This window comes from Sminthopsis crassicaudata, chromosome 1, assembly GCF_048593235.1.
Source record: "Sminthopsis crassicaudata isolate SCR6 chromosome 1, ASM4859323v1, whole genome shotgun sequence".
In the NCBI taxonomy this organism is placed as follows: Eukaryota; Metazoa; Chordata; class Mammalia; order Dasyuromorphia; family Dasyuridae; genus Sminthopsis; species Sminthopsis crassicaudata.
The window spans coordinates 631,939,164-631,953,759 of record NC_133617.1 but is presented as its reverse complement, the minus strand read 5'-3'; positions in this window follow the sequence as shown (position 1 = coordinate 631,953,759).

The window sequence follows — 14,596 nt, the reverse complement described above, 5'->3', positions numbered from 1 at the left end:
ACCACCGAATAATCATCCAAACCGTCTTCTGATTAGTAGACAATTTAAATGCATCTAATTACAAATAAATTAAAATCGAGTGACTAACCATATGCAAAAATGTGAAGGCTCAGTCAGCATTTGTACCCAGAGTGGTACGGGGTGGAGGAAAGGAGGGATTTCAGAAATGTATCGGGTAACCATGAAGCAGGAAAAAATATGGTCGCGATAGTTGCTATTAAAATAGCAAAATCAGCAGGAAATCAGAGAATTCAAGAAATCAGGTTGTCTGATTTGTCGTGAGTCTTGCCCAGTGAGATTTTAGCCAGGTGTGGATCACCTCAGATCACCTTAGAGACAGGAAGCGTCTGTCTGTCCCATGAAGAAGCTGCAGTTGATCAAGGAATTTTAATGAATAACTATGGAGACAGAAAGGGGACTAAAGTTTACAATTCTAGAGTTGTGTTACCCCAAGTACGTTGGTTTTCCTCCCTCTTGTAGGTCCTTGAAAGATACTAAACATGTTGGTGAGAGGGAGAATGTGTCTGGAGTGATACGTGGATTTTTACCTACTTTTCCTACATTTGCTTGCCTAAAAGGATATTAGGTTGAAAGTAGGGGGGCAGCTAGGTGGCGCAGTGGATAGAGCACCAGCACTGACTTCAAGAGGACCGGAGTTCAAATTTGATCTCAGACACTTAACACTTCCTAGCTGTGTGACCCTGGGCAAGTCACTTAACCCTTGCCTCAGGGAAAAAAAAAGAAAGTTGTCAGGGATAATTTATGTCGTAACATCAACACTGTAAAAATGAACAATTTTGAAATTCTTCAGAATTATGACATACAGTGATCAATAATGATTGTAAAGGACTACTGATAAGGAAGACTATTCACTCTCTGATAAATTTAATATGTTAAATGAGACACACTTTTTGGTCATGGCCAATATAGAAATTAGTTTGTGTGATTATGCACATTTGTTAAAAAGGGTTTTGCTTTTACTTTTGCTTTTTTCCTCCCAATGGAATGAAAAATAAATGAACGTTTGATCATTGAAAAAATTGATTTAATACTTTTTTTTAAAATAGTTTTTATTTACCAGATATATGCATGGGTAATTTTACAATATTGACAATTGCCAAACCTTTTCTAATTTTTCCCCTCCTTCCCCCCACCCATTTGGCAGGTTGGTCAATACATGTTAAATATTTTAGAGTATAAATTAAATACAATATATGTATACATGACCAAACAGTTGTTTTGATGTACAAAAAGAATTGGACTTTGAAATAATATTTTTTTTAATGAAAAGAAACTAAATGGGGAAATAGGGAACTAACCCTTCTTTTGAGAGAAGGCTGTCTATATTTCAACAGGAAGGGCAAATCTGAATATTTTCTAAGGAATGAGCCCTGATTGGCCAGTCCCCGTTACATATAAAACACTTGGTAGAATGATTAAATAGCTATTTCACTTTCACCTTGGCTTCACACAATCCAAACAACTCTCTCAAAGTCCATGTTTTCTGGAAAATAGGACCACAACTTCTCCACATTCAGAATAATTTTTCAAAATAGGAAGTCTGAAGCTTCAGCCCTACCCTGAATGTCAGAACTTTTCCACTCTGCCAAATGATCCCCCTTACTCATGGGACATAGGTAATCAATATACTATAGACATATTGTTAGAAACACCAAAAATTAAAGCAAAGCACTCCTATATGGATCCCTCTGCCCATCCATTTCCCCAAATTCTCCCAGATTACCTTCTATGTTTTTAAAAATGGCAAAGAGGCTTTCTGAACTATACATATTCACAGATCATGGAAATGCAATTAACTGTGATTTGGGCATATCTGATACAACTCTGATTATAAACATATAAATATGAGAAGAGATGTTGGTCTTCTGGCTGACCAAGCAGTCTCATCATGATCGTTGACAGTATCTAGCACTAGGAAGCTTTTCTCATTTTGGTTCCATTTTTTCACCCTAAGTAATGTCTTCCCCAATACTAGTCTTCTGTCTATAGAGAAAGACTCAGAATTTAGCAGCCTAGAAAGTCTGATTCCCAAAGTCTTTCCCACATGGTGACATGAAACTAGGGAGTTTCAGTCCAACTTCAGACAAGCTCTCTTCCTTGCACCTGAAAGAGCCACTAAAAGAAAATTGGTAATCTCATTCCTTATGTGACCATGCATAAATCTTGCCACTAATCAGCTTCTCACAATTTCCTTTCTCTCTTTGGTAACAAAATTATCTGCTGCTGAGTCCAGGGGAACCCAAAGCACTTGTCCCCTTTCTCTCCACTAAAAGGTCCCTTTCAGTTCTGGACTCATACATATGTGGAGCTGGTTCAGTACTGGGAAGCTTGACCTTTAAAACTTTTTTAAAGTTTTAAACTCTGGCTCTTTACATGTCTCCATTTAGAGCTCCATGGAAAATTACTTAAAGGTTAGGTTTAGCTCAAGTCTACAGTCTCTTTAAAAAGAGGCAAGGAGAAATTAAAAAGTGCTCAATGTACAATGTAAATTAGGTATAGAGTAGCTATTTGTTTTCTTTACACAAAAGAAATCCTTAACACAAAAAAACTCAAGAATTATATTAGCTAAGATTTAAACAAGCAGCAGAAATCACTTTTAACTATTGCTATACTTTCTCAAGAAACTGATACTTGAAATATTGAAATATTTTGTGGAACTACTGAATTGGCTTTTTACTTTAATTCTGTATTGTCAAACAAATACCCATATATTTTGGCAACCCAAGCCACAGATTGGATTCATCTTTTTGACAATGGTTATCTTTTTTCAAGAACTGGAGTAAATAAAGCCTCCATAAGGAGGATGAGAATTCATGAATTCTCAATCCCTCAGACTCACATGGTTGCCTCCAAGAATAGGCATATTACCTCAGGAAAACTGTTTGATCACCTATCCTCAGTAAATTGATTTGGGGGCGATACTGTTATTTGAAAGATGATTACTGGTGAGGATATTGGAAGAAATAACAAACCAGAAAAGACATCCAAGGATTCTGGTTTCTAGAAGTTATTTTCTCTCCTTCATGGGATAATCATGAAATTCTCATTAAGGATGATGTATCTTTAATCTTTGTATAGCATTGAAAATAACCTTTCTTGTGTGTCTACATTGCCCTTGACTCCTGATGCACATAGTGCCTGAAGTCATGACTATTCTGGGGACACTGCCAGAATATAATAAAGTCCAAGTCATATGGTCTCCAAAGTTTAGAAGTTTCTCCTTGTAAATTGAGGGAGAGTTTGATTGAAATGGGTTCTGCTACTAAGTTTCTAAATACTTAATTTCAAACGAGTTTGCTTGTTTTAAATATGCCCCACAGAGTATGACCCAAGATTCTTCAACTAATTGAAATGTACTTCCTGTGCAACATCATTCCATCTCATCCAATAGCTCTCAAAAATTTTAAAACTGATCAAGGACTTTTTGAATCTAATCCAAAGGTTTTAATTGATGTTTTCTGTGGAAATGTCTAGTTCTTGTTTTTACCTAGCTCATTGATGATCTTTTTCTTCTTTTTTTATTAATTTATTTATAATTCCCAAGCAATTCTTTTTTTTTTTCTTTTTCTTTTTTTCCAAGCAATTCTTAATGAAAAAAAGTGAAGCATTTGATATATAGTTATAAAGTCTCAAAAAATGAATTCCAATATTGGTTGTGTTTAAAAACATGAACTTTCATTTCAAAATTATCATCTCTCTGGTAGTCAGTAAGTGGTGGCATTTCATCTTTTGGATTGGTGATTTATCATTGATTAATCAAAGTTCTAAAGTCTTTCAAAGTTTCTCTATAATGCTACTGTATAAATTATTCTTCTAACTTTGCTCACTTCACTCAATCAATTCAGGGAGGTCTTCCCAGTTTCCTCTGAAACTGTCCATTTCATCATTTCTTATACCACAATAATGTTCCATCATATTTATATCACTACAACTTGCCATTCCTCAATAGGGAGACACCTAATTTTTTACTACCACAAGAAGAGATGCTATAATTTTTTTTTGTACATTTACTCTTTCTATGGGAATAGTGACATAATCAGGATATATCAGGGTCAAAGTGCATGTAGATTTTAGTAACTTTAGGGTAATAATTCCAAATTCCTTGGTAGATATACTTCAAATATTTTATAGCTTCCCATATATTTCATGTCTTTGATTGGATGATTAATTTGCATCCTGTAAAGTTATCTAAAAATAGCATCTCATTAGTTGCTTCAATTGATGTGGGGGAGATTGATTAATTGCTTCAAGTGACTCAAGCCCTTAATCAAGGAAACATTTTTGATGGATAGATAAAACATAGCAAGTTTATAGGTACCAAGGAAGAAGCCCAAATATATGAAGAGGTTAACCAAGCATCACACGTAATGAAAATATACTAGAAACTTTCCCAATAAGTGTAGGAGTAATGTAAGGATACCCACTCTCCCTTCTATAATTTTTATAGTCCCAGAAATGCTAGCCATAGCAATAAGAAAAAAAGAAAAGAAACTAACAATGTAAAAATATATAAAGAAGAGATAAAATTATCCCATTTGGGATGACATGTTGATTTATTTATAAAATCCTAGTAAATTATCAAAGAAACTAATTGAGACAAGTAAGAGATGAAGTAAAGTTACAGGCTACAAAATAAATGCGCAAAAATCACTAGCATTCTATTTAATGAAAACATTAAAGATTGGGGGAGAGAGAAGGAAAGAAAGGGGAAAAAAGGAAGGAAAGAAGGAGGGAAGGAAGGAAGGAAGGAAGGAAGGAAGGAAGGAAGGAAGGAAGGAAGGAAGGAAGGAAGGAAGGAAGGAAGGAAGGAAGGAAGGAAGGAGAGAGGGAGGGAGGAAAATATAGGAGGCATCTGGAATAAGGCACATGAAAAGGACTTTGGTATCTCTGCCTTACACAGTGGAACAAAGAAGGATCGAACTGGTGAAGATGTAGAAGGGTTTTGAGAAGAAAAAGGAGTCATATAGGTGGCCTCTTTTGTCCCTGGCTTCTTTGATAAAGTAGAAGCAACCTGGAAAGAGAAACAGATTTGGATTCAAAGGACCTAAATTTTGACTCCTAGCTCAGCTGCTAACAGTCAGTGTCACTTTGGACAAACCATTTAATCTCTCTAGTCCTCAATTTTTCCACCTATAAAAAAGATCTCCAATGCCCCTTCCATTTCTAAGGCTATAATGTTCTGATTTGCTTTTGCAAAAAAAAAAAAAAAAAAAAAAAAAAAGGAGCTTGATTAATATTAGGAGAGAGAGGTGGAGGTTTTGAGTAGCTACTTCAGGGATGATGATGTCAACCAGCATAAAACAGTTGCTGTGCAGCAGTGCATATCTACATGAGATTAGATAATATGCATTTATAATAGATCTAGTTTTTACAGTTATGTTGTAGGAGTTAAAAAGGCCAGAAGGTGGAAGGTAATGGAGGGTTTGGGACTAGCAGAGGGCAAAGGGCAAGAGAGTCAAGAGGGTAGGACAACTCCTAGTTTGACCTTTTCAGGTTGGAGGGAAGGAAGACAGTGAGACCAGAACAGGGATAGTGCACTAAGAAAATGGAAGGGTAGAGGGTAAGAGCAAAACAGTGAACAAAAAACCTGATTGGTAAAAGTAATCTAGAAGATGGAAAGACAAGATCACAGAGAAGAATTTCAGATTTCCAGTCTATGGGCTGGCACAAAAATTTCTGTTTCTCATTTCTCAATAATTTTGTGAAGTAGGATTGGAGTTCCCCCCAGGAACCTGGGTCATTTAAGATTGTCACAGTTGAAAGGCCAGGGGAAATGACCTAATATGACCCTTTAAGGTCCCTTCTAGTTTTAAATCTATGATGTTCTGCCTAGCAAGTATTGGGATCCCTAACTCCAAATCTCCTATATCCAGCATTCTTGCTCCCTGTTACCACCACTGCTGCTTCCTGTGTGTAGTAATAATGCCAGTTCAGTTAAACAAAGGGTTGTTATGGACCTACTATGTATAAGGTTCTACTAAGTGCCAGAGATATAAAGACAAAAGTAAACTCTAACTGGCTTCAAGGAGCTTGTATTCAACTGACACAGTTCTGGATTTTCTTGATACTGCTTTCTCTTGGTTCTTCTCCTACCCGTTTTATCTTTCTTTCTTGTCTCCTTTGCAGGTACATCTTCTATGTCAATGCCCTTAACTGTAGCTTATGAAGCTCTGTCCTGGGACCTCCTTTTTTTTTTCTCTTTCCGCACTTTCTCACTTGATTATTTCCTGAGTTTCCATGGGCTTAATTATCCCTTATATGAAGATGATACCCAGATTTATCTATATTTCTCCAAACCTCTAGTCTCTCTACTGAGCAGCAGTGGACTATTTCCAGGTGTTTCTTGAAAATTTTTAAGTGGATCTTCTGTAGTAATCTCAAACTCAACATGAGTTCTTTCCTCCCAAACCTATCCCTCCTTTATTTCTGTCAAGGATTTTACCTTCCTTTCAGTTAGTTACTTAGATTCACAATCTTGGTATTATCCTCAATTCCTCAACCACTCTCATATCTAATCAGTTGCTAAATTTTATTATCTTTACTTTCATGATATGTGTCAACAAATATTTATTAAGCACCTATTATGTAACAGACAATATGATAAACATAAGACATTGATAAGGCAGAGAATATTTATAGGAGAGCAACCAGGATGGTAAGTGATTTTGAGTCCATATCATATGGGAATCACTTAAAGGAACTTGAGATGCTTAGCCTGGACTCAGGGATCACATGGTTCCTGTTCTAGTGTTCTGTACTTAAAGGGCTGACTTGTAGACTTGACTAGATTTTACTATTAGATTTGTTCATTTCAAAGGGCAAAAGCAGTAATTTAGACATTATGTCAGAAAAAAATTTTAAACAATTAGCACTAACCTTTGTTAAGTATGTTCAATTAGGGATTTCTTTTATATATGGGTTGGACTAGATGGTGGCTGAGGACCCTTTCTTAGATTCTGTGACTATGATTCTGTAAATTTTGTATTCTTCTCATCTGTTGGTTTGTCTAGGAGATTCTGGGCCTGGACTCATCAGTGACCAATAATGGCTATTTAGATAGCCTTTCCTTCCCAAGAAAACAAAGGAGGAGAAAATGCCATGATTAAGAAATCTAGGAGTGCTAGGTAAGTTATGCCCTATAAGTCTGGCACATGTGCCCATTATGCACATATATATATGTATGTATGTATGTGTGTATGTATATACACACATACATACATACAGACCATTCCATTAAGTCCCTAGGAGCACTACTTCTAGTCCATAAAGGACCAACAACTGAAGGGCTTTCCTTGAGGACTGAAGAGAATCTCTGATGGGCATACTGGCTAGACCAGGATAACCGTGGAAGCCGGATAAGGAGAAATGATATGTTTTCCAACACAGCATTTGGGATGAGGGTGGAGCCCAGGTCTCAGCCATATAAAACTGGAGCATGACCAAGAAGTCAGAGTGTGAGTCAAGATTGATCCATTTGAAGCTTCCCAACCAAAGGCTCCCTGAGGAGAAAATCAAAAAACAATCCACAAGGGTACTTCTAAGACAGAACAGGCAGAAAGCCACATGAAGAGGAGGGCACTGCCAACAAAGCAGAACAATGCCAGCTGGCTCTTTCCCCCTCTCCTGTATCTTGATGTTATGAATTAAGAGCTCAGAAACTGTGATAAATGAAGGCAGGTTTCTCCATGCTCACATGTAGCAAAGTGGTTCACAAGATCCTAGATTACAGGATTTAGAACTGGAAGGGACCTTTGAGGAGGACATCTAGTCCAATTCTTTCAAAGAAGGGAAGTGATTTAGCCATGATCATATAAGAAAGAAACTTCAGAGGCAACATCAGAAGCTTGGAGGGGCTACCCAATCTCCCTCCTTAAATGAACCTGGGTCATTTAAGATTGTCACAGTTGAAGGGCCAAGGGAAATGACCTAATGTTCAAGAAGCTCCTAGAGGCTGATACAATGATTTGAGAAGACCTAAATGGGCACCAGGGACCCTTTTTGAGAGCCTGTAGGGGCCACATACCTGAAAGAACCATTGTGGTTTGCCTATCCGGGAGGCCCAGATAGTACCCTATAGAAGCTCCACCCATCCTCAGATAGCTTTTATGGGAACAGCTATATTGGCTCATTTGTATAGCCCCAATATTGGTAATCACCTCCAGAATGTAAGCCATTCTGATTGTATAGGTAAAATGAAAGATTAATAGAGCTCTGGACTTGGAGTCAGGAAGGCCTAAGAGCAGATCTGTTCTCAGACTGTGTGACTCTGAGCAAGTCACTTACTCCTGTCTGTCTCAGTTTCCTAATCTATAAAATGGGAATAATATCACCTACCTTCCAATATTGTGAGGATAAAATGAAATAATATTTGTAAAGCATATTGTAAATCTTAAAGTCTTTGTAAACATCAGGTGCTATTATAGTTATTATTCAATAAATGCAAGTAAAATTTCTGTTGCTTTCCAAAATTGTAAACCAAAACTCTGTCACCTCCTTGAAGAGGAGGAGCAAAAGCAGTGATCCAGAAGTGGTCAGCTACCACCCTCTAACCAAGGACTAGTTATAAGATAAAGAAAGTTAAATCATTCCAAAGGACTGAGTTTGGAGCAGTTCAATCACCAGTAATAAGACATGTCAGGGAAGAGACTTGAGAGGTAGTCTTTACATTAATTAAGGGGCCATATATAGCCAGTGACACAAAGGGCAAGATTTTGTGGAAGGATGAGGCAGCCATTTAGTCATTTGTATAATTTATGTTAATGCTTACCAAAAAATGCCCCCTTTTCAAAGGAGCACATAATGTAGGAGACAGACAATGGAGTAGACCTCTAACAGAAGCTAACCCAAGAAGCTTCTTTGTTTCTTGCCCAGTGGTCCCCTCAGCAGAGTGGATGAAGAAGAAGGCTCAGAGGATAAAACCAATTGCCCAGTTTGGGCCAAATTATCTGAGGAAAACTACCAGCACCTTGGTGAAAAACTGCACAAGTCCCCTGTCCTTGGAGAAGAGGTAGAGATTTGGTCTGATTGCTATGAACATCTGCTTAAAATTAGGCTTTGTGTTGCTGAGATGCTGAGCCATTGAGAAACAGTCATTAAGGGGCTGAGTGCCTGATATGCTGCCATATAATTCCATATTCTGTAGTTTCTGATTAAAAATCACACTATATTTAAGTGTCTTTTATATCCCAGGCACTGTGGTGGATATTGGGGACACGAAGACAAAAATTACATAACCTTTGCTTATAGTTTAGTTTATATTCCATTCAGACAAATACTGTATAGTTGTTACTGTTTAGCTGAGTTCAGTCAAAGCTCAATTTTCACTACTTTAAGCATTCTCATGATTTTATTAGTAAGTTTGTGGAATGGTTGGCTAGTATCTTAAAAGGTGCTTCACAGGTCTTGTTCAGTCTATCATTGTAAAGAGCACCAGGCATATTCGACCTGTTGGAAGTGATGTCAAGTTCTCTTCAGTCTTGGTGTCTTCTGACAGTTGCTGCTAAAGTCCCAGAAACATCTCCCTGAGTTTTCAGAGAATAATCAAGGTAGCATAGTATTGTCTTGAAATCAATGGTCTGTTTGCTCTTGTTTGAGATCTTACTACAAAAGGTCACAGAATTCTAGGGAATTATCAGAGGGAAAAAGTGGTTTGCATATTACTACTTTTATTTTGTATTCTGCATTTTGTGGATTATTTCATAGGAAACAAAATTGTTGTTGGTTCAGCCTGTATGATTTTTCATGACCCTATGGCCCATAGCACACCAAGTCCTTCTATACTCCATTATCTCTTTAAGTCTGTCCAAGTTTATATTGTATTGGACATCTTTTGACCTGAGGTTTTCCATGTCATCTCCTTTATCATGTTAGTACTTTCCATGGGGTTTTCTTGACAAATATACTAGTGATTTGCTACTTCCTTTTCCAGTGGATCACCTTTTGTCTCCACTATGACCTGTTCATCTTGGGTAACCCTGCACAGAATAGCTCATAATTTCATCAAGTTACACAGGCTGGGGCAAGATGGGGAGGTTAAACAGATCTAATATTTTATTATAAAGAATTGTATGCAGAAAAATGTATTCTTAGCAACCTCTAAACAAAAGATTAGTTTTTGGTCTTAACAGGATTCTAATACCCTATTTTCCATAGGTTCAGTGTATCAACATTCATATTTTTGACATTTGCACTGTTTTCTAGAAACATTACTCCCACCCCCACTAAAGTTGAGCATTAACTGTATTTGGAAGGAAATATTATTGTCTGGGCCATGAAATGTGACTGCTTGAACATTTTTACCTTACATTCACAAATCTAAAGCTGAAAACGTCCTTGGAGGCCATCTAAGCCAGTCCCACTCATTTTACCCATAAAGAAATCAAGGCTCAGCGAGGTTAAATAATTAATTTGTCCAGTCACATAGATAATACATCAAGTGTGAGATTTGAATCTAGATCATCTTGATAAACAAGTAAGTTCCCCTTCCTCTGCACCACATTCCTTCCAAGATTTAGTGCTCTAGCTTCTTAAGGAATGGTCAAACTGGCAAGGTTAACCTATATAATGCACAACATAATTATGTATGCAACTATGCCCTCTCAGTGAGACATCTTTCCAAGTTCAATGAGTTGAAACAAACTGGAAGACCTTTAAGATAGAGTTTCAGACTCATTAATTAGCCATTTGAAATTGGGGCCAGATAGTTATACAAAAGGTGAAATATAGGATAGCTCTTTCTTATCATTGGGCCTTTTGAATGACTCTTTTTGAATAGTGTGATGTATCCAGTAAACTTTGAGAGGTGTTATTGTTACTATCAATATGTATTGTTGTACACATAATTTTAATGTATTGCGTATGTTATTGTATAAAACATGGGCAAAGGCACCTTTTCTAAGTGCAATGTTGGAGAAGCAAAGAGACAGAATGAAGGACATCTCTGTCCATGATTAGTATTCCTGCATTTATATTATAATGTAATAATAAATTAATTTAAAAACATTTATTAAACTACAGGAATAAAAATAGAAATTACCTACTATGTGCTAGATACTCTCTAGGAGTTCATATTCTAATTAAAGGAGACTACATATAAGAGGGTTCAGCTATAGGGTAACTCAAAAAGTCTGGGATTCCCAAGAGGGAATTAGCAAATCAGATGGAAATGCCTAGAGGTCTGGAGGGCATAGTGACAAGACAGATGGTAAGAGCCAATGGCCCACATAGCAGATGGAAAGCTCGGATGGTCCTTTATTTTTTCTTGTAATTCAATTTATTTTATTTTCAGGTCCAAATTTTCTCCCCTACCTCTACTTCAATTAAGAAAAGCATAAAAAATAAAGCCACCCATAGTTGAACAAAATTAACTGCACATTGGCCATGTTGAAAAAAAAAATCATACGCCTCAATCTATATTCTGAATTTATCTGGAAGTAGATAGCATTTTTCATTGTTAGTCCTCTGAAATTGTGATTTATTGTTGCTTTGACCATAGTTTCTCAAAATTACTTATCTTTACAGTATTGTTATTATTGTATAAATTGTTCTTCTGATTCTAACTTTTTTGCATTACTTCATACACGTTTCAGTTTATTTTTTTATGAAACCATCCTCCTTCATTATTTTTTACAATATTATATTATCATACTCATATATCATGAGTTGTTCAATCATTCCCCAGCTGATGGTCAAATTTTGACCATCAATTCTTAAAACTTGATTCTTTCCACCAAAAAGGAACTACTACATGTTTTTGTACGTGTCTTTCCCCCCTTTACTTAATTTTTTTTGGATTTATACTTACTAGTGATAACAAAGGGCATATAGTTTTACAGCTTTGGGAGAACAATTGTAAATTGCTTTCCAGAATCACTGGATGGATTCACAATTTAGTGGTCCTTTATTTTACCAAAAGAAAGGTAGTTGGTGAATTCCTCATAATGATTAGATTTGAGGGGACTATTCTACTAAGGCGGGGAAGAAGGAAGTAGACTCAAAGGTTGGAATAGAGTGAGAATTCTGGTTTCCCTCCCAAAGAGATAAGGATTTTGTATGGGGAGGAAGGAAAGAGAGTTGGTATCTATCATATCTACCCCAAATACATAAAATAATTTACCAAATCAACACAAATGATTTACCAAATAAACACAAATGATTTATGTTATCAGCAGCACTAAAAATTAATCTATAAAAGCCTCTCTGATAGGAGGTTTTACTTGAGTTAAACCTTAAAAGAAGTCAGGAGTTCTTAGAGGCAGAGATAAGAAGGGAGAAAATTCCAAAAAATTGAAAGAACTTATGCAAAAGCACAGAGATGAGAAATAAAATTGTGAGGGGCCTTAGAGGTCTGCCAATCCATCCTCTTCACTTTATGGATGAATGATACAGATTACAGAATATCGGCTCCAAAACTGACTGGGCCTCTAGATAAATGCAGACTGGGACACCATAATAGCCCTCACCCTAGCCCCAGTTGCTAGTACAGCATTATCACCCTCTTACCAACCAAAATTATTTTGTATATATCTTGTACTTACACAAGAGGGCTCTAGATATGAGAACTTACCAATTGTAAGGTCCCCATGTATGACAAAGTCTGATTCCCTCTCCTCATCTGTATCACCTGTGAGCCACCTATGAGGTTTAGCTCAAAGGCAGGCAGAATAGACATGTCCAGCAATTATAAGCTAATTCTCTACCAATAAGGGAAAATCCTATACTAATGGCCTTTAGGTTAGAGGTTACATTCACTTATCCCCAGTAGATATGGAAGCTCCTTGAGAGAGCTTACTTTCATATTATCTTTGCATTTCCAGCATTTAACACAATTCCTAGCCATATAGATAATAGCACGTAAAAATGCTTGTTGAACCTTTGAAATCACTTGTGGGGTAAGAATTTTCTCAATCTTGGTTCAGAAATTGATTTGGGCATGACTAAAACAAAAGAACTTCCCCTATGCAAAGACTATAGGGGAAGGATGATAAAACAATAGGATTTTAGTGGGATGTAATGAGCATGTGGGTGGCCCCTAAAAAAAGGTAGAATCTATGAAAGACTCCCTTCCCCCCCCAAAAAAAGATAAATGTGGGGGAGGTTCCAGAAGACCAGGCCATGGACAGCGACAAATCTTGTCCTGCTGACCACTAGGGGGCATTTAGAAGCTACATACCTTGACTAGATGGAGTCCCACATCTCTTTGCTGACCATGCTGGAAAATCCTGAATTGTCTTCCCTCTAGCCTCCTTCTCTGGTTTCTGCTCTTTTACCCCTACTCTTCTATCATATTTAAATATTTTCCTCACAACCTCTTATATACTAAGCACTATTCCATGTTCTTCTTTCCACATATCCCATAAGGTCACAGAAAATTATCCAAATAGACAACAAAAAGCCTTGGTTCAAGAATCAAAAGATTGAAATTCTAGTCTTAGTTTTTCCACTTAAAATAAGTCTTACTTAAGTCATTTTCCCCTATCTAAGTATCATTTTCTTCATCTATAAAATAATTTGTTTGTGGGTAGAAATTAGGTTAAATGACCTCAAAGATCCCTCCTGCTCTGCTATTTTATGGCTCTTAGTTGAAATTCTGGTCCATTAGGGATAGTGGAGATGGAGATACCGAGGGGTCCAGCCACAATCACAGTGTGATTTGGATACTTGTTAGGGACTACCCTCTCTCCACCTCCACTAGAGATAAAATGCTCCCCCTGCTAGGCTTTAGATCCATGACTTGATTCCTTACATGTGAACTTCTGGCCCAGGAGTCAGGAAGACATGAGTTCAAATCCAATCCCAGACACTTAACTAGCTGTGTGACCCTGAGTATGTCACAACCTCTCTCAGCTTCAGTTTCTTTATCTATAAAATGGGGATAATAATAGTACTTGCCACATAGCATTGTTGTGAGGATCAAGAAATATAACATGTATAAAGAACTTTGCATATCTTAAAAAAAAAAAAACTACATAGCTATACTAGCATATCACTCTCCTCAATAATCTTACCTCTAGCATAAAAGGCAAACCTCACAGCCTGGTATTGAAAGCTCTCTACAATGCTTCCAACTTATTTGTCCAATCTTATTTTGCATTCTCTTCTCCATACACTTAAATTCCAATGTACTAGAATTTTAGTGCTTCCTTTTGTATCTCCACCTACTTCTATGCATTGAGAGGAATCATAGTAGAATGGAAGGAATATTGTAGTAGAGTCCAGAAAAGTTGTGTTTAAGACTTGGCTAAAATAGCTATTTTCCCATCAGCCTTCATCCCTTTGTTGTTATTGATCTCTATCTCCTCAAATAACTTTGTATTTTTTTGTATATTTTAATACTCCCTCTTCCTCCTGAAGCAAAATGTGAGCACTTTGGGAGTACCTCTTTGTAATATCCTCTAGTCCAGTATTTTGCACTTAATTGGCATTTAATCATTGTCTGCTGAATTTGATTCCTATCGATTAAAGCTTTCTAAAAATGGAATGCCAAAGTTAGGAGGTGTTCAAACAAAGGAAGGACAACTTTCTGGTGATATTTGTATGATCAAATATGGTTTGGATGTGTTGGTGTTGATAGTCT